This window comes from Hyperolius riggenbachi, chromosome 5 (genome assembly GCF_040937935.1).
Source record: "Hyperolius riggenbachi isolate aHypRig1 chromosome 5, aHypRig1.pri, whole genome shotgun sequence".
Classification (NCBI taxonomy): Eukaryota; Metazoa; Chordata; class Amphibia; order Anura; family Hyperoliidae; genus Hyperolius; species Hyperolius riggenbachi.
The window spans coordinates 436,969,643-436,991,187 of NC_090650.1; the positions used below are offsets into that span (position 1 = coordinate 436,969,643).

The window sequence follows — 21,545 nt, forward strand, 5'->3', positions numbered from 1 at the left end:
CCTCTAATACATTTAGCCATAGCCCCTGAACAAGCATGCAGCAGATCAGGTGTCTATGACAAATCTGACAAGATTAGCTGCATGCTTGTTTCAGGTGTGTGGTTTAGACCCTACTGACCAGGAAGATCTGCAGGATAGCCAGGCAACTGGTATTGTGTAAAAGGAAATAAATTTGGCAGCTTCCATAGGTCTCTCACCTCGGGTTCGGTTTAAAACATAAGCAGTATATAGAGGAGAGATGAAAGGAAGGAGCGTTAGTTAACCAAGTGATCAATTCCTGGCGATGAAGGGAAGATATCAAAGCAGATGAGCTGAGCATGGTGCGTCTAGCTGACGATATCACATTCATCACAGAGTTTATTTCTGATCTCTGAACTCCAAAGCAAGTCCCATCTGCAGAGATCATCTGCGGGGCGCTGTTTGTGGAGGAAGCATACAGCTGAGCAGATTAACCATTCCGTGCGCTTACTGAGCCCCTCACGCCAGGCTACTGCGATCTCTCTGCGTCCATCCAAACCTTGCGCCACTGCGCACTCCACAACCATCCAAACCTGACCGCCCCCCCCCCCTCCTCCCCCTGAACCTCACCACTGCTCTCCCCGCCATCCAAACCTTGCACACACCCAGCACCACTGCTCTCTGCGCCTATCCAAACCTTGCCCCACCATGAGCTTGCTGAGCAATCTGTAGCTCTGGGTGCTTCAAATCCTACTCCATAGAGCCACATAAATCCATGCCATGCACTGATGAGGACCGCCCAATCCGAAACAGTCTGTATGCATGTTGGATTATTGTGGCTCTGTACAAAATTAACAAGCGGACATCATTGCATTCCAGCGGTTATGGGGAGGTGTTTAGCTTTCAGGGAAAACAATGAGATCACGTGCATATTCAGCAGTGATGCACTGGGAGACATCTCAGAGCTCACTCCAACCTGAATAATCGCAAATACTTAAGGCAAATTCTCGAAGGCAAACTCGCGCCTGCACAGTACAATGGTTCCACTGTACAGAGTACATAGTCATGTCACTGACTGTCCTCAGAGGAGCTCACAGTCTAATCTTACCATAAGCATAGTGTAATGTCCTACCATATTATTATTATGTATTTATATAGCACTGACATCTTCTGCAGCACATTACAGAGTACATAGTCATGTCACTGACTGTCCTCAGAGGAGCTCACAATCTAATCCTACCATAGTCATAGTTTAATGTCCTACCATATTATTATTATGTATTTATATAGCACTGACATCTCCTGCAGCACTACAGAGTACATAGTCATGTCACTGACTGTCCTCACAGGAGCTTACACTCTAATCCTACCATAGTCATAGTCTAATGTCATACCATATTATTATTATGTATTCATATAGCACTGACATCTCCTGCAGCACTTTACAGAGTACATAGTCATGTCACTGACTGTCCTCACAGGAGCTCACACTCTAATCCTACCATAGTCATAGTGTGATGTCCTACCATATTATTATTATTATGTATTCATATAGCACTGACATCTCCTGCAGCACTACAGAGTACATAGTCATGTCACTGACTGTCTTCAGAGGAGCTTACACTCTAATCCTACCATAGTCATAGTGTGAGGTCCTACCATATTATTATTATGTATTTATATAGCACTGACATCTTCTGCAGCACATTACAGAGTACATTGTCATGTCACTGACTGTCCTCAGAGGAGCTCACAATCAATTTTATTTGGCCAAATAAGTTGGCCCCAGCAAGCTGGCTTGGCCTAGGACTATCTAGATCAGGGGTCCTCAAATTTTTTTAGTCAAGGGCCGAGTCAACATACTTTAGACTGCTGATGGGCCGGAGTATACATAAAATGATATAGAAAAAACATTACATTGAACCTAGGTAGTGTAAACAGTGCCTGAAACACAATCCCCAACATGCAAAGCAATCAGTGTTCAAAATACATACTGTATTTACAAAAGTCCCCCCAAAACAACCCCCTTTCCTCAGTAATTGCAAGGACTGCAAATTATCCACCCCTACACATGCGCGCACACACTGCTTTTACATTACCTCTAACCACCCCACCACCACCATGTTTTTTGCACACCAGACAGTGAAGCATACCCAGGTGACAACCTGCCATGCAATTGGACAACAGTGTCACCTAATGCGGCATTGGATTGGAAGCCAGCGAATTACTTCTTGCTGGCTTCCATGTGGAAAAGTGGTGCCAGCATTGCTGCCGCATCTATAAGTAATACATTTTGTGTGTGGAGGGCCGGTAAAAAGGCTTCAGGGGGCCGCATTTGGCCCGTGGGCCTTCGTTTGAGGACCACTGATCTAGATTGCGTACAGGACTTCACTTTGTCAAGCACTGCCCCACAAGCTGCTCTGCGATTTCAGCAAAACATGACAGGTTTTCGTTATAAAAAGGATAAAAAAAACGACCAGATCAAAGACTTCTAAAAAGCCATGTTTCCAGAGAAGCTAGCTATCAAGGTGATTATCGCCACAATAAAGACAGATACTTCCATCTTCCCCCGCGCCCTTTATCAGCAACCCGGATCATGAATTTTGACAAATCCGCTGAATAAATTTAATACATAAATGTCATAAACACATATACTTAAAAACAAAACTAATAAAGTGGTTTTATGGGAGCTGCTTAAAACCATCGCCTGGAATTTTGTGAGCTTTTTTACGATAAGCAGCAGATTGCGGATGTAATTATATGAATCATCTTGTTGTTATAGTAACATCATTCGACCATAATAAAAATATAATAAAATGACACCAGAGACAATGCCGTTACAAATAAATTACTGTACAGACTTCTCAGCCAACGACAGCCAAGTGAGAGGTGATTTAAGCTGAACTCCTGTGCCCCCCAGCCGCAGTGAGCCACAGATAAACCCCTCTGCCCCCTGACAGCCAATGTTTAAAGGACAATTATAAGTAGAGGGATGTGTCGGCTGCCATATTTATTTCCTTTTAAAAGGAAAACTGAAGCGAGAAGGACATGGAGGCTGCCATATTAATTTCCTTTTAAGCAGTACCAGTTGCCTGACCTTTCCTGCTGATCCCCTGCTTCTAATACTTTTAGCCATAAACCCTGAACAAGCATGCAGCAGATCCGGTGTTTCGGACATGATTGTCAGATCTGACATGATTAGCTGCATGCTTGTTTCTGGTGTAATTCAGACACTACTGCAGCCAAATAGGCCAGCAGGGCTGCCAGGCAACTGGTATTGTTTAATAGGAAATAAATATGGCAGCCTCCATATTCTTCTCACTTCAGTTCCCTTTTAAGCAATACCAGTTGCCTGGCTATGCTGCTGATCTTCAGCATCTAATGCTGGGAATACAGGTAGCCCCCGACTTACGAACGACCCGCCGATACAAACGGCATGGATTCTGTGTTTCCATGGGAACAAGTAAAAAAAAAATGTATTTCAAATTGGACTTGTAGTTTTTGAGAAAATCTATTTAAAAAAAATGGCTTTTAAACTTGTATGAGCAGGTACAGAGGGCAGAGGTGACACAGAGGGGGGCACTGGAGGCACAGGGGGCTGAGACGACACAGAGTAGGGCACTGTAGGCACAGAGGTGACACAGGGGGACACTGGAGGCACAGAGGAGGTACAGGTGACAGAGGGGGACACTGGAGGCACGGGGGGGGGGGCACAGAGGAGGTACAGGTGACAGAGGGGGACACTGGAGGCACAGGGGGGCACAGAGGAGGTACAGAGGGCAGAGATGGCACAATGTTCCAACTTAAAAACAGATTCAGGTTAAGAACGAACCTACAGTCCCTATCTCGTTTGTTAACCGGGGACTACCTGTACGTGATTCGATCCTGGCGCAGATAGATGGTTGGATAGACAATTTCCGGCATGTACAATCTCCCGTTCCATCGTTTTGCCGCGCTATTTGATAGAAGTGAATGGAAAAAGAAAAGAAAAAAAACGGGCGGAAGATAAAGAGAATCTAGTGGCAAAAACGCATCGGTTACTCCCAGCATAATGCCTGGTACATACCATGCAGTTTCCCATCAGATAGAGGAGTCAAAATGATTATTTTATACAGGTCCGATCGTTTTTGTGATAGATTTTCTGATCACATCCATACAAATGGATCGAAAATCAGATCGGACCTGTTGGAAATAATCTCCTGCATGCCTCCGTAGAAGCGCCGTAAACGCAAAACGGCCATAAGGCTATTCAGTGCCCTGCACCCACCACAGCTCTGGTGTGGAAGCGGAGATATCTGGGGCGATTAGCACAGCAACACAATTTAACAGGGGTTGAGGCAGCACAGGCTCGCACTGCGCATGCGGGACAGCATAAATTTACAGGCAGCACAATCACACACTCAACACCGGCCTTTATTGAGCGTTACAACTTTTCACGCGCTTGCACAGAATCAGCCTTCCATGCGCACCTCTCCCCGGCCAGTCATACTGTGTGTTACTCTTTGCAGTCTCTCTGCACACTCCCATCCGTCACACCTGAGCGGTGATGTATAAACAGCTTGTTAGCGGCCGTGAGTTTCCTGCCCGTGAATAACAACCACATATTACGACACAGGTAACCATCAAAGCGAGCCTCTGTCATTTACCGAGGCCGGATTACGTACTCTCCACTTACCTAAATCAAAGGCTGCATCTCTGCCGCTCAGACGTGACACAAGAAATAAAGAGCTCCGCCAGCAAAGCGTTTAATTGGTCGTAACCGGACTCACAGGCGGGTAAAACGAGTATCCTACGGTAATAACTCCATTTCCAGGCTACAGACGAAGTGCGACGCTGGTGAATGGGATGATCTCATCAAATTAAGGGTCTAACGACGGCTCTTATTGGCACTTTGAAGGCGTTCTCAGATTTGATTTTCCGCAGTTATAAAGGCACTTACGTCTCGGGTCTGCCCCCGTCAGCAGCCGTGTAACTGTATTAGGTCGCCTTCTGAGAACGGCTATTATACCACGGGCGACATGTATGATCTATGTGGAGACTGGGAACAGAGAGGTGATGTGGCTCCTGGCGAGACCTGTCCTTTATAGAGTGGACTTCAGACCGTAAATCAAACTGCCAGCGGTGGAATGACATAGGTAGAGGAGCAATTATTTTTCATGGAAAGCAACATTTGTAATAGGGCCATACATTGTTAATGAGAGTCTTTTCATCCAGGAGCGAGGAAGAGATGGTGAGTATGACATTCAGTTTATCCCGGGGCAATGCGTGTGCGGCCTGCACAGAGGGATGCTGAAGTGAGGAAACGTAGCATAGAGCTTTCCTGGTCCTCCACCCATCCCTTCACTCCTAAGCCATCCCTGGTTGCAGTTACTAGTCCTGCTGGGTCTATGGAACTCCTCAGGTCCCTGACTGGTTGAGAAGAAGAGTAGTATGGATTTTCTCACCTTGGGAACTAAATCAGGGATGCGGGTAGTTCTAAAGGCTGTCTGAGGAGTGCCAAAGACCTGACAGGACGAGTACCATAACTTCAAACAGGGATGGTGCAGGAATGACGTGACGAATGGAGGACCAAGAAGGTTCTATGGTAGCCAGAACCTTCCCTCTACTCGGGTATGTATCTAACATGGAGTTTACTCGCTTCAGATTTGTTAACCCCCTTGGCGTTATGATTCTTTACGGATTTTAGAGGTCTAAAAGCGGTACAAATTTTTTGCACTTTCAGACCCTGGCAGCATGATTTTTTGCAGGTTTTAGGGATATCTGCACAGCCCCAGCAATCACTCACCTCCCTGGCACCAGCGCTGCAGTTATGCCTCCATCCTCCGGGTGGCGCTGCAACTCTAAAGTGAGATTGCTGATTGTCGTCATGACGACAGCCGGTGATCTCACCAGGAGGAAGCAGAACCCTGGAGGAGAGGGAGAAGAATGTCGTCCAACTTCGGGATCCCTGGGAGGTATGTAGAAACGCTCCCGCTGCGCACATTGCTCTGCATAGAGCCTCCGGCGGCTACCCCGAGCAGAGGTCGGGATTACTGCTTTGAATTGCGGGTTTTCCTCCCCGACCCTAACTCGGGGTTACTGCCAAGAAGATTAAAGCAAATCTATAGCTTCAACAAAAAACAAAAACGAAAAAATACAGAACATTTATATTACGCTTTTCTCCTGGCGGACTCAAAGCGCCAGAGCTGCAGCCACTAAGGGCCCGTTTCCACTTGCGAATGGGAGCTGAAGGAATGCGTTGCGGCTACGCATCACTTCTACTCCCTTTCGTGCCACTTCCGCATCTTCCGATAGTAATGCGTATCAGGCGTGTGATGCGGAAGTGAATAGGAGGAGACGGGACGCGGATGCAGCAATACGAACATATGCAGCATGTTCCGCACCGCTCCGCATAACCAGCATGCAATGGAAACTGTTCCACTGCCGTGCATTGGATTCAGTTCGGCCGCAATGCGTCTATGTCGCGTGTTGTGGAAACAGGCCCTAAGGTTCGCTCTATAGACAGTAGCTACAGTGTTCTCCCCAGGCTCTTTTAGCCGGGTGTCCCGCCCGGCTAGTTTTGGTGAGCACCCGACTGTCATTGGCTCACCTCCTCCTATGCTGTAAGCAGAGAAGCACCAGCCCTGCATTCTCTCATCTCGCCCCACCCGGCTACTTTTTCATGCTACCCTGCTGGAAAACAATTCTGGGGAGAACACTGAGCAGTTAGGGAGTGTTGCCCAGTCTCCTTATTGAATAGGTGCTGGCTTACTGAACAGGAAGAGCTGAAATTAGATACTTCAGTAGAAAGAAGACGATGGATGGTCCAAAGGCTTCCCAAGTCCTCCTCGCCCCCATCGCTGCTGGCCGGGGACCCTCTTCTGGTTTCTGACAACACTCTCCACCGTGTACGAGCGAGACCAGGTGAGAACCGCTGCGCTACAAGACGGAGGAGAGCGCGGCAGCGAGAACATACAGAGGAGCTGGTGTCGGATATGATCAGAGGCCCCCTGCGGAGTGGAGGTGGGCTCACGGACGGAGTGGGAAGTCTCTGGGCTCCCTGCAGAGTGGAGGTGGGCTCACGGACGGAGTGGGAAGTCTCTGGGCTCCCTGCGGAGTGGAGGTGGGCTCACGGACGGAGTGGGAAGTCTCTGGGCTCCCTGCGGAGTGGAGGTGGGCTCACGGACGGAGTGGGAAGTCTCTGGGCTCCCTGCGGAATGGAGGTGGGCTCACGGACGGAGTGGGAAGTCTCTGGGCTCCCTGTGGAGTGGAGGTGGGCTCACGGACGGAGTGGGAAGTCTCTGGGCTCCCTGCGGAGTGGAGGTGGGCTCACGGACGGAGTGGGAAGTCTCTGGGCTCCCTGCGGAGTGGAGGTGGGCTCACGGATGGAGTGAGAAGTCTCTGGGCTCCCTGCGGAGTGGAGGTGGGCTCACGGACGGAGTGGGAAGTCTCTGGGCTCCCTGCGGAGTGGAGGTGGGCTCACGGACGGAGTGGGAAGTCTTTAGGATATCCAGTCGATTATTTTTAATTAGACAAGCTTTTAACATTTTGATAACGTTTTAAGTTACAGGCTTTGTTGAGACTTGCCTTTTATCTTTTTTTGTGTGGTCTGTAGGAGGTAAAACACATATATAGGCATGTGCACCCCACATTTTCCTTCCTACGCGAGGGAATGACTGTACTCCTGAAACATGCCCCGCTTCCAGCTGCTACGACATGGAGCTGCAAATTAAAGAAGCCCTGTAGTGACATATAATAGAATGCAGTACATTATCCAGTATACCCAAATTTATGCTAAATATCCAGCATCAGAAACACTTCTTATGGCTGTATATTGCTGTATATTCTTGTGTAGCCCCTCCCACTGAGGGCTTAGTCTAGGCTGTTTATTATGCAGAATACCCCCTCCCCCAAGCATTCTGGCAAACCAGTGGTCTTTTCTACTGGCTTTAGCACTCAGTAAATGAACATTCCACAGAGATCACTTGCCAGTACTAAAGATGGTGATACATTTCAGAATGTAAATCAGGCAAGGTAAAGAATTTACAATAATTTATAAATGAATATGGTTAAAGAAAAAAATATATACATTATGTTATTTTTGACAACAGTTTCTCTTCAACTGACAGGCTGGAGGTGGTGGCACAAACTTTGGCCTCGTTCACACTGGAGGCTGACTGCAGTGACCTCTAGTGGCTACTGGGCAACGGCCGGGCGACTGCTAAGCCCCAGAACAGGCAGGGGAGAAGCAGTCTGCGCATCGAGTCACATCTAATCGCAGCTGCAGCGATGCTCAGGTGCCTGATGATGCTCTTGGTGTCTGTCAGACAGGAGGCTGAACCACCCCACAAACCCTCAGTTCAGCTGTACATCACAGGCCTAAAATCAGCTAAGAATGTGCATTCTCCCTGCTCTGTACATAGTGCTGACATCACCAACAAGATGGCAACTCCCACACAGGCAACAATAGTAGCAAAAAATAAACGAAGGGGAGGGAATAGAAGTAGAAGCATACAGAGGTCACCATTTCCCACGGCAGGTCACATTTATTTGGGGCGCTTGGCACAGCCACTTGATACCTGTTCAGAGATCTAAGATGGGCATTTCAACTTCATCCCTTTCAAGGAAGAGGAATGCACAAATAATACAGGAAACTGCCAGTACCCTTTAAGAATATTAAAGGATACCCGAAATGACATGTGACATGATGAGATAGACATGTGTATGTACAGTGCCTAGCACACAAATAACTATGCTGAGTTCCTTTTTTTCTTTCTCTGCCTGAAAGAGTTAAATATCAGGCATGTAAGTGGCTGACTCAGTCCTGACTCAGACAGGAAGTGACTACAGTGTGACCATCACTGATAAGAAATTCCCCTTTTTATCTCTTTCTTGCTCTCAGAACCCTATTTCTGTTAGGAAAGTGTTTTATAGTTGGAATTTCTAATCAGTGAGGGTCACACTGTAGTCACTTCCTGTCTGAGTCAGGACTGAGTCAGCCACTTGCATACCTGATATTTAACTCTTTCAGGCAGAGAAATAAAAAAAAAGGAACACAGCATAGTTATTTGTGTACTAGGCACTGTACATACACATGTCTATCTCATCATGTCACTTCGGGTATCCTTTAATGGCTGTCAAACAGGAGGCTGAACCGCACTACAAACCCTCAGCTCAGCCGTACATCAGGGCCTAAAACCGGCTAAGAATGTGCATTCTCCCTGCTCTGTATATAGTTACATAGTTATTTGGGTTGAAAAAAAAAAAAAAGACATACGTCCATCGAGTTCAACCAGAGAACAAAGTACAACACCAGCCTGCTCCCTCACATATCCCTGTTGATCCAGAGGAAGGCGGAAAACCCTTACAAGGCATGGTCCAATTAGCCCCAAAAGGGAAAAAAAAAATTTCCCGAATCCAGATGGCAATCAGATAAAATTCCTGGATCAACAGCATTGGGCATTACCTAGTAATTGTAGCCATGGATGACTTTCAAAGCAAGGAAAGCATCTAAGTCCCCTTTAAATTCAGGTATAGAATTTTCCATAGCTACTTCCTGTGGCAATGCATTCCACATCTTAATCACTTACTGTAAAGAACCCTTCCCTAAATAAATGGCTAAAACGTTTTTCCTCCATGCGCAGATCATGTCCTCTAGTCCTTTGAGAAGGCCTAGGGACAAAAAGCTCATCCGCCAAGCTATTATATTGCCCTCTGATGTATTTATACACGTTAATTAGATCTCCTCTAAGGCGTCTTTGCTCCAGACTAAATAAACCCAGTTTATCTAACCTTTCTTGGTAAGCGAGACCTTCCATCCAACGTATCAATTGTGTAGCTCGTCTCTGCACCTGCTCTAAAACTGCAATATCTTTTTTGTAATGTGGTGCCCAGAACTGAATTCCATATTCCAGATGTGGCCTTACTAGAGAGTTAAACAGGGGCAGTATTATGTTAGCATCTCAAGTTTTTATTTCCCTTTTAATGCATCCCAAAATTTTATTAGCTTTAGCTGCAGCGGCTTGGCATTGAGTACGATTATTCAACTTATTGTTGATGAGTACTCCTACGTCCTTCTCCAAGTTTGATGTCCCCAACTGTATCCCATTTATTTTGTATGGTGCTAGACCATTGGTACGACCAAAATGCATGACTTTACATTTGTCAACATTGAATTTCATCTGCCATGTATGTGCCCATATAGCCATCCTATCCAGATCCTGCTGCAATATGACACTATCTTCCTGAGAGTTGATGATTCTGCACAATTTTGTATCATCTGCAAAAATAGCAACATTGCTCACTACTGCATCTACTAGGTCATTAATAAATAAATTGAAGAGCACTGGACCCAGTACAGACCCCTGTGGGACCCCACTGCTTACAGTCTCCCATTTTGAGTACGATCCATTGACCACAACTCTTTCTTTTCTGTCCATTAGCCAGTTCCCTATCGATGAACACAGACTCTTCCCCAGTCCTTGCATCCTCAACTTTTGCACCAGACTTCTGTGGGGAACAGTGTCGAAGGCCTTTGCAAAGTCCAAGTATATCACATCTACAGCATTCCCAATATACATAGTGTACATAGTGCTGACATCACCAACAAGATGGCAACTCCCACACAGGCAGCAATATTAGCAAAAAATAAACGAAGGGGAGAGAATAGAAGTAGAAGCATACAGAGGTCACCATTTCCCACGGCAGGTCACATTTATATGGGGCGCTCGGCACAACCACGATTCCTGTTCAGAGATTTACGAAAAGCATTTCGCTTTCATCCCTTTCGAGGAGGCGGCATGCACAAATAATACAGGAAACTGCCAGTACCCTTTAAAGGGAACCTAAACTGAGAGGGATATGGATGTTTTCTTTTAAACAATACCTGTTACCTGGCAGTCCTGCTGATCTCTGGCTGCAGTAGTGGCTGAATCACACGCCTGAAACAAGCATGCAGCTAATCCAGCCTGACTTCAATCAGAGCACCTGATCTGCATGCTTGTTGAGGGGCTGCGGCTAAAAGTTTTCACGTGGAAAAATCACTGGACAGTGCGCCGGTTTCTCCGCGTTCACGTTTAGCGCTTCTATCGCACTGAAAAGCGATCGCCGGGAAATTGCCTGGAAATGGTGCAGGCTACGCATTTGCGTTCCGCGATTTGGGGAGATTTGTGGCAATTAGCGCAAATCGCCCAAGTAAACGGGCCCATAGGGTTTTATTACACTAGCGCTTTCAAAATCGCTAGCGTTTGAGCGATTTGCCAAAATCGACGGCAAAATGCTCAAGTGTGAATGGGCCCTTAGAGACACAGGATCAGCAGGCGATTCAGGCAACTGGTATTATTTTAAAAGGAAAAATCCATATCCCCAGTTTAGGTTCCCTTTAAGCCAAGACTACATGCAGTATATACATCCTGCACTATCCCCTACAAGTCAGATAAATGGTAAGTGAAAGTATATTTATTTCAGCAAACTACATGTGCCCCTTGACAGTAATGATGGAATTAGCTCTTCAAGGCTAAAAATAATGCTGCATGTAATAAAACCGTAGGGGAAGGCAGGAAATTAAGAAATGAAAGGTGGCCGGCTCTTCCCCCGGGCAGCTTGGGAGGGTCACCGGGTCATGCTTTTCCATTACATCAAGCCGAGCTGGACATATGAGGGCGCGCCAAGAAATCCAATATTAACAGAGCATTCCCTATCAATCATAGGGCGACTGTGCAGCCATCAGAGGAGGCGATCGGCCGCAGAGAGAGGACTTCTATCATGGAGTCGCAACGGACTGCAAAACCAGCTTAAAGGACTATGCTCAGGAATGTGATATAAGTATATATGTGATATATAAGTACTAGTACACCCAAGCCCGTTTAAAAACGGGCTCTAGGTCTTTTTTCTACCGCCGCCAGTGCGCATTCGTGCGCCCGCACCCACCTCGCTCTCTGGTCCCATCCAGCTGTCCGTGCTGCGCACGTGCGCAGTAGCAAATAACAGGTACAGTGGGACAGCTGGACGCAGCGACACAGGGAGTTTATTACAGAGGATATTTTACAGGGGACTTGGATGCTTTCCTTGCATTGAAGGGCATCCACGGCTATAATTAGGCAATTCCCTGAAGAGTTGATCCAGGGATTTATCTGACTGCTATCTAGGGTCAGGAGGGAATTTTTCCCTAATTGGCCCAGGCCTTGTAAGGGTTTTTTCACGTTCCCCTGGATCAACTGCGATATGTGCAGGTTCAGGATTTTTCTCATTTTTTTTTTTGGGGGGGGTTGTTTTTTTCTGGTTGAATATGAAGGACAGATGGCTACCTAGAGTTGGAGTCTTATAATACTGGGGGCACATCTATCTATTTCTTGGGTAGGCTAATACTGAGGTCACATCTGGCTACCCGTGCGGTGGGGGAAGGCATCTGGTCACCTATACGGGGGGAACCTAATACTGGGTGAACACCTGACTACCTACAGGGGGGGGGGGTTAATACTGGGTACACACTTGGCTACTTATATGGGGGGGGACATAATTTTACCATTCAGGATATTTTTAATGTGTTCCCTATTCTAAATGAAAAGTACACACTGTAGCAAAAAGCCACCTTTATTTCAGGTAGTATCAAGTATTATAGTAGTATAAGTATTTCCGGTAGTATTCAAGTATCACCACCATAAATTGTGACAGGGACATAACTGAAACTTTATGAAATACAGGAGAAACAGTTGGAAAAAAAAATTGTGTTTTTTTTCTCTACAGTACTACTTTTTATTTTTAACCGGTTCAGCGCCGCGGTCCGAAAATCTCATGCATCCGAGCAACGTTCACCTCCCATTCATTCGCCTATAACTTTATTGCTACTTATCACAATGAATTGATCTATAGCTCGTTTTTTCCGCCACCAATTAGGCTTTCTGTGGGTGATACATTTTGCTAAGAGCCACTTTACTGTAAATGCATTTTAACAGGAAGAATAAGAAAAAAACGGAAGAAATTCATTATTTCTCAGTTTTTGGCCATTATAGTTTGAAATTAATATACGCTACCGTAATTAAAACGCATGTATTTTATTTGCCCATCTGTCCCGCTTATTATACCATTTAAACGATGTCCCTATCACAATTTATGGTGCCGATATTTCATTTAGAAATAAAGGTGCATTTTTTCAATTTGCGTCCATCCCTATTTATAAGCTTATAATTTTAAATAATATAATAACATATTCTCTTGACATGCATATTTAAAAAGTTCAGACCCTTGGGTAACTATTTATGTTGTTTTTTTTTTTTTTTTAATTGTTGTTTTTTTTTTTTTTAAATAAAAAAAGTGTATGTGGGTAATTTTTGGTGTGGGAGGGAAACTGCTAATTTTAAATGTAAAATAATGTTTTTTTTTTATCAAAAATGTATGTGGGTGCAGTTTACTATTTGGCCACAAGATGGCCACAGTGCAAAAATTCCTAGATGCGAACCAGCTCGCATCTAGGAACTAAAATGCTGAGAAGTTGTTTCCTGGGGGCAGAAATACCGCGCTCTCTGGAGAGAAAGCGTCGGTATTTCTGCGGGGAAGTTAGATCGGTGAATGGGAATTATATTCCCATTCACTGATCGGGGGGCTAGCGGCGGGCAGCGGGAGCGCGCGCGGGGGCGCGCCCGATCGCGCGCACGAGCCGGCGGCAGCACCAGTGCCTATCTGGACGAGGAAGCTCGTCCAGATAGGCCGAACTGGTTAAACTGGGATTGGAAAAAAAAAAAAACTAAGAAATGTGTTTTCATTTTTTACCCCATTAAAATGCAAAGAAAAAAATAAAATAATTCTTGGAATAAAAAAATACCACCAAATGAAAGCCTGGTTTCTCCTGAAGAAAAAAACGATGTATGTGTCCTTTAGGTGTCATAAGTAGGGTTGAGTTATTGCTGATTAAATAGGGACATGGCTAAAACGTCTAAACTGCTCTGGTCCATGGGGGGGAAACAAGATCTGGATGCAAAGTGGTTAATTACCACTAGTCATCACTAACCACTTCATCCACCTCTCCCCTCTATCCACTGATGCAGCTCCTCTATCCAAAGGATCCAGTTAAAACTCCTCACCCCATCATACAAAGCTCTACATCAGTTGTCACCGCCTTACATTTCCTTACTAATCTCCAGATACCATCCCAGCTAACACCTCCACCTCTCAGGAGACTCGTCACCTCCTATCCCACTCACATCTAGGACTTCTCACGAGTACCTCCTCTCCTTTGGAATGCTCTCCCTCAGCCTGTCTGTCATGCTTCAAGCATGGAAACCTTCAAACGTACGCAAAACACACCTGTTCACACAAGCTTATAATTTGCTATAGGTAGCATTGGAGGTCACTGCTTCATCTGTTTATCCCTGTGTGTCCTCCCAGAATGTCTTCACCCCACTACCCTCTAGATTGTAAGCCTGCAAGGGCAAGGACCTCCTCGTGGTGTCACTTCCTGTCCAGCAGGAAGTATGTCACTGAGCAGGGGGTGGGCCTATGCAGATGACCCTGTTGGCGCACTATACCGCAGGGTCATACAAGTACAGATTTGTGCGGTGATTCCGTGGCAGGCTCTACTGTCATGGAATCATAGCACAAGTGTAAGAGGGGCCTTAATAAACCATCACTTGCAGCTGAAAAGAAGAAATCGTTATACGCAGCTAAACTGTTAGGAAAGATAGTACCATTGTGCCATTAAAGACACACAAAAATGTAATGCTTACTTCAGTAGCTGGAAGCCTCTGGAAGGTTCAGAGCTTTTACTTTAAAAACTTCATCAACATCATTGCCCCTCTTAAATCGCTGCATCCCCGCGGCTGAAAACACCCTAAATCACCCCAAACTCTCCCTGCAAAATCCACGACTTTCGTGGTCGTGGATTTTGCTGCCGCCTCTATGCGCGTCAATCAGCGCGTATCTCCGCCTCTACCCCGCCCATCTCAGTGAAGTAAGGCTGCCAAATGCTCTGCCTCTTTGCGGAAGGAGCCCGCGATGTACCCCAGATAGGTTGGGGTGATTTAGGGTATTTTCATCCGCGGGGATGCGGCAATTTAACCTCCTTGGCGATAACACGGGATAAGCCGCCGGAGGGTGCCGCTCAGGCCCTGCTGGGCCGATTTACTTTTTTTTTTTTTCAAACACGCAACTAGCACTTTGCTAGCTGCGTGTTTGGTCTGATCGCGATACATCGCGATACAAGCGGCGCCGGCAGCGATCGGATGATACGGGGGGATGCCGCAGGGAGGGGGGGGGGGGGGGAGCATGTAGCTAACGCTAGGCTAGCTACATGCTAAAAATAAAAAGTGAAAAACCCTCCCGCGGCCGTGCGCCGCACATATATTAAACATCAAAAACATTCCTTGGGGGGGCTACTTACCTCGGGAGGGTGAAGCCTGTGGATCTTAACGAGGCTTCCTTCATCCTCCTCCGTCCCGCAGTGGCAGCACTGGTGCCCCCCGAACCCGCAGGCGACAATTTGTTGTGCTGTGGCGCAGCAGTACCTGCAATATTTACCTTCCTCGGCTCCAGCACAGGCACAGTAGCGGCTCCCTGACGGGATCAGGCGGAAATAGCCGATCCCAGTTGGGTCCACTCTACTGCGCAGACGACTTGCACCTGCGCAGTAGAGCGGACCTGACTGGGATCGGCTATTTCTGTCTGATCCCGATCATAGAGCTACTGCGCCTGCTCTGGAGCCGGGAAGGTAAATGCCTGCCGTTCCGGGGCTTTTATCGCTGCAACCGTAGGAAAGAGGACAGGTGAAGCCTCGTTGGGATCCAGGTAAGTATCCCCCAGAGGGTTTTTTTTTTCGTTACATGTTTTCTTTAATAGATGTGAAGAAGGATCCTTTTCTTTAATAGAGCCCACCGTTCCAGCACAGGGTCCCTCCACAACTCCTAGACGCATTTTCAACCGTGTACAAGGGCATGACTGGTCTGCAGCAGACTAGAAGAACATAGCCACAGTCTTTTCTTCCATGCACTAGCGCTTCCTTCTACTGGGCATGCACGAAACTTATTTACACGTCTGTTCGAAAGCGCCAGTCCACGGCTGCTCTAGGTCAGAAGGAACCGGTCTGACTGGAATCGGTATAGAGCAGGCATGGGCAAACTCAGCCCTCCAGCTGTTACGGAACTACAAGTCCCACAATGCATTTGCCTTTATGAGTGATGACTGTGGCTGTTAGAATCCTGCAATGCATTGTGGGACTTGTAGTTCTGTAACAGCTGGAGGGCCGAGTTTGCCCATGCCTGGTATAGAGGAACCCTCCGTCCAGCTGCAGGAAGACACAGGAAGCATCAGGATCATCCATAGGCTTTCAGTCACTGAACTAAGTACCTGAGCTAAGCGCTGAGCAAACCTGAGGTGAGAACAAACTTATGAAATAATAAATTGGATTAGTAGTACTAATGGTAATTAGAACATAAGTAACATACTACAGAGTCTCGTAATTGTATTTTCAGCTCAAGATATGAATTTATAAGATTCAATTCTAAACGGAAGCCATGACAGTCCGATGTAAGGTCTGTTTTATTCAGCTGCAAAACAGACAGAAGTAATAACCCCCTCAGCTTTTCTGCTGTAAAACAAGATCAGCATTGTTTTCTGAGCCAGAGAAAAGTGTTTTGCCTTCCATTTACTTGCCAAGAAATCAGGACTAAATTTCACTTTGTTTGGCTGGCTCATTTGCATAGATAACAACTGTAGTTTTTTTTATCGCTTGCTGTGCAGGAAAACAGAAAGACTTAAAGGGAACCTTAACTGAACGGAGGGTAAAGAGTTTCACTTACCTGGGGCTATTACCAGCCCCTGCAGCAGTCCTGTGCCCTCTGAGCCGCTCTGGAATCCTCCGGTCCACCGCTGTCACTTAGTTTCGTTTTTGACGACTCACCAGTCGGCCGGCCGCCATGCGTATTATTGGACGCATTCCCTACTGCAATTAGCTCTGTTGCGGACCGCAACGCGTACAAAAATATGTGTTGCCACATTCCGCACGCGTAGATATGCGGCAACGCGTATCTTTGTACGCGTTGCGGTCCACAACAGCGCTAATTGCAGTAGGGAATGCGTCCAATAATACGCATGGCGGCCGGCCGACTGGTGAGTCGTCAAAAACTAAACTAAGTGACAGCGGGGGACCGGAGGATTCCAGAGCGGCGCCGAGGGCACAGGACTGCTGCAGAGAGCTGGTAATAGCCCCAGATAAGTGAAACTTTTTACCCTCCGTTCAGTTAAGGTTCCCTTTAAGCCAATTCCTTAGTAGGACTAGTACTGTATGCACCTATGTTTACCCTATCTTGGGCCCGATACACTGAACTGTGGCAAGATTACTCGTCCCTACTATGGCACAGAGTTATACTTGCGGTACCTAAATAACACGAGCTTTTCTAGAATAACGTGCACTATACCCTGGCAACACTTCCATCACTTAGGCACCGCAGGTCACATTAACCAGGCAAGCCATGCTATGATGTCAGCGGTAATAATAAATTTACCCTGCGCCGCCTGCACACGGAAATCTTACTACAGTTTAGTAAATCAGGGTCATTGTAACTTCAGATATCCTTTAAGGGTTCAAAGTACAACTGACGCGAGAGGGATATGGGGGCTGCCATGTTTATTTCCTTTTAAGCAATACCAGTTGCCTGGCTATCCTGCTTTTCCTCTGCTTCTAATACTTTCAGCCACAGCCCCTGAACAAGCATGGAGATCAGGTGCTTCTGACATTGTCAGATCTGACGAGATTAGCCACATGCTTGTTTCTGGTGTGATTCAGAAACTACTGCAGCCAAATGGATAAGCAGGATAGCCAGGCAACTGGTATTGCTCAAAAGGAAATAAACACGGCAGCCTCCACCATATACCTCTCACTGCAGTTGTCCTTTAATCATGACCAGTTAAAAAAAAAAAAATACTTTCATTGGCTGGTGAGGATATTGCACTTTTCTTTATATTCAGCTTTAACTACAGCAGTCTTTACAACAAGAACCAACGTAGCAATTTATAGCATGACATTTATACACAGTCTTGTCAAGGACTACAAGTCTCAGCATTCTCCACTGTGGCTGAGGGCCTGATGGAATAGGTCAATTAAAATGTCTTGTAGAGGCACTACCAGTCCCAGCACTCCCCAGGAAAGTAGGACCTGTTGCATGATACCTGTTATGAGAAATCAATCCAGCTTGCAGGCAATGAAAATTGTATGCAGCCAAAACCGCATCAAGCAAAACTCACTTCCACTAGCTCTTAATTGTATCAATTCCAAGCAGTAGTGATATATGATAGGGGTAGTAGCTCCATATGTTGGAGGTTGTAGTGATACATGATGGGGATAACAGTGCTATATGATGGGTGTAGTAGTCCTGTATGATAGAGATAGTGAGTTTGGTCGATGTAATAGTGCAGTATGATGGGTACAGTACTGCTGTGGGATTGTGGGGGTGGCTCTGAAACTGCCAGGCCTGCACGCTGGGGGTTGTAGTGCTCTGTGATGGGGTAGCAGTGATATATGATGGAGGTAGTGATGCTGGGGGTTGTAGTGCAGTATGATTGGGTAGCAGTGATGTATGATGGGTGTAGTAGTCATGTGTGGTGCAGGTAGCAGTGCTGTGGCACGGGAGGGGGGGTGTCTCTGGGACACGCAGGCCTGCACATCAGTGGAGCATGCAGTGCAGTATGATGGGGTAGCAGTAATGTATGATGGAGGTAGTGCAGTATGATGGGTGTTGTAGTCCTGTGTGGTGCAGGTAGCAGTGTTGTGGCTCTGGGACAGGCAGGTCTGCACACAGTGGAGCATGCTGGGGGTTGTAGTGCAGTATGATGGGGTAGCAGTGATGTATGATGAGTATAGTGCAGTATGATGGGGTAGCAGTGATGTATGATGGAGGTAGTGCAGTATGATGGGTGTTGTAGTCCTGTGTGATGCAGGTAGCAGTGCTATGGCTCTGGGACAGGCAGGCCTGCACACACTGGAGCATGCTGGGGGTTGTAGTGCAGTATAATGGGGTAGCAGTGATGTATGATGAGTATAGTGCAGTATGATGGGGTAGCAGTGATGTATGATGGAGGTAGTGCATTATGATGGGTGTAGTAGTCCTGTGTGGTGCAGGTAGCAGTGCTGGGGCAGGGGGAGTCTCGGGGACAGGCAGGCCTGCACACCATGGAGCATGCTGGGGGTTGTAGTGCAGTATGATTGAGTAGCAGTGATGTATGATGAGTATAGTGCAGTATGATGAGTGTAGTAGTCCTGTGTGGTGCAAGTAGCAGTGCTCTGGCACAGGAGGGGGGGGGGTGCCTGGGACAGACAGGCCTGCACACCATGGAGCATGCTGGGGGTTGTAGTGCAGTATAATGGGGTAGCAGTGATATGTGATGGAGGTAGTGCAGTATGATGAGTGTAGTAGTCCTGTGTGGTGAAGGCAGCAGTGCTCTGGCACAGGGGGTGGCTCTGGGAAAGGCAGGCCTGCACACAGTGGAGCATGCTGGGGGTTGTAGTGCAGTATGATGGGGTAGCAGTGATGTATGATGGAGGTGGTGCAGTATGATGGAGGTGGTGCAGTATGATGGGTGTTGTAGTCCTGTGTGATGCAGGTTGCAGTGCTATGGCTCTGGGAAAGGCAGGTATGCACACACTGGAGCATGCTGGGGGTTGTAGTGCAGTATAATGGGGTAGCAGTGATATATGATGAGTATAGTGCAGTATGATGAGTGTAGTAGTCCTGTGTGGTGCAGGTAGCAGTGCTGGGGACGGGGGGGGGGGTCTCTGGGGACAGGCAGGTCTGCACACAGTGGAACATGCTGGGGGTTGTAGTGCAGTATGATGGGGTAGCAGTGATATATGATGAGTATAGTGTAGTGTGGTGGGTGTAGTAGTCCTGTGTGGTACAGGCAGCAGTGCTGGGGCTCTGGGACTGACAGGCCTGCACAATGGAGCATGCTGGGGGTTGTAGTGCAGTTTGATGCAGTAGCAGTGATACATGATGAGTATAGTGTAGTGTGATGGGTGTAGTAGTCCTGTGTGGTGCAGGTAGCAGTGCTCTGGGACAGACAGGCCTACACACAGTGGAGCATGCTGGGGGTTGTAGTGTAGCATGATGGGGTAGCAGTGATATATGATGGAGGTAGTGCAGTAAGATGGGGGTAGTAGTCCTGTGTGGTACAGGTAGCAGTGCTCTGGCACAGGGAGTGGCTCTGGGGACAGGCAGGCCTGCACACAGTGGAGCATGCTGGGGGTTGTAGTGTAGCATGATGGGGTAGCAGTGATATATGATGGAGGTAGTGCAGTATGATGAGTGTAGTAGTCCTGTGTGGTGCAGGTAGCAGTGCTGTGGCTCTGGGACAGGCAGGCCTGCACACAGTGGAGCATGCTGGGGTTGTAGTGCAGTAGGATGGAGTAGCAGTGATATATGATGTAGGTAGTGCAGTATGATGGGGTAGCAGTAATGTATGATGAGTATAATGCAGTAGGATGGGTGTAGTAGTCCTGTGTGGTGCAGGTAGCAGTTCTGTGGCTCTGGGACAGGTAGGCTTGCACATAGTGGAGCATGCTGGGGGTTGTAGTGCAGTATGATAGGGGTTGTGCAGTATGATGGGGTAGCAGTGATATATGATGGTGTAGTGCAGTATGATGAGTGTAGTAGTCCTGTGTGATGAGGGTAGCAGTGCTGTGGCTCTGGGTCCGACAGGCCTGCACACAGTGGAGCATGCTGGGAGTTGTAATGCAGTATGATGGGGTAGCAGTGATATATGATGGAGGTAGTGCAGTAGTCCTGTGTGGTGCAGGTAGCAGTGCTCCGGCACAGGGAGTGGCTCTGGGACAGGCAGGCTTGCACACAGTGGAGCATGCTGGGGGTTGTAGTGCAGTATGATGGGGGTAGCAGTGATATATGATGGAGGTAGTGCAGTAAGATGGGTGTAGTAGTCCTGTGTGGTGCAGGTAGCAGTGCTGGGCACAGGGGGAGTATCTGGGACTGACAGGCCTACACACAGTGGAGCACGCTGGGGGTTGTAGTGGGCTCTGCACTCTCAGGGCCCCCTCAGCCCGCACATTCCCCAGCAGGACGCTCCTGGGCCGACGGGTGGCTGTGCAGGAGCCCCGGGTGAGGAGGGCGCGGAGGGTGACCCGGGGTGGGCGGGTCCGGCGGGTGAGGTTCCCCTACCTGACGGTGAGAGCGCGGGATGAGCGGCTGCAGGAGGCGGGGGAGGAGCGCGGCGTCACGTGAACCGCACAGCTGCTTCCTCGTCACGTGATAGCGTGACCCGCGCGTCATGACATCACCAAGAGAGGCCAATCCCGCCCGCTCGCCGCATTGCCAGTACTGGCCTAGCCCCGCCCACACGCCTGGAAGCTGCCAGTGCGCCCCGCCCACCTCGCTGTCCTGATGCTGCCGTTTGAATGCTGGAGCCCAGTGACGTCACTGTATTTCCTCCTCGTGGATGAGGCGGGCTCCCGCCGCTGTTATTTCGTCACGTGGTGACATGCAGCCTCCACAACTTCTGCATGGTTCCCAGCTGTCCCTTTTCAGAGGAACAGTCTCTGGGACCTAACTCCTTCCCTGTCCCTCTTTCCTCCTCACTTGTCCCTCTTTCTGGACTCTACAGATCGATGTATG

At 47.7% G+C, this 21,545-nt stretch overlaps 1 protein-coding gene across 5 annotated transcripts in view; it reads right to left on the reverse strand.

The window, feature by feature from the left end:
* The window catches only part of TSNARE1 (t-SNARE domain containing 1), a 557,339-nt gene extending 536,140 nt beyond the window's left edge, over positions 1-21,199 (reverse strand). For 3 of the 5 annotated variants that reach the window (XM_068238108.1, XM_068238109.1, XM_068238110.1), the window contains exon 1: positions 21,093-21,198. The gene's annotated coding sequence lies outside the window, so the exon portion shown is untranslated. Of the gene's footprint in view, positions 1-21,092 lie in introns of all 5 variants that reach the window. The other 2 variants (XM_068238105.1, XM_068238103.1) reach the window with 1 other exon arrangement.
* Positions 21,200-21,545: the final 346 nt, after the last annotated feature.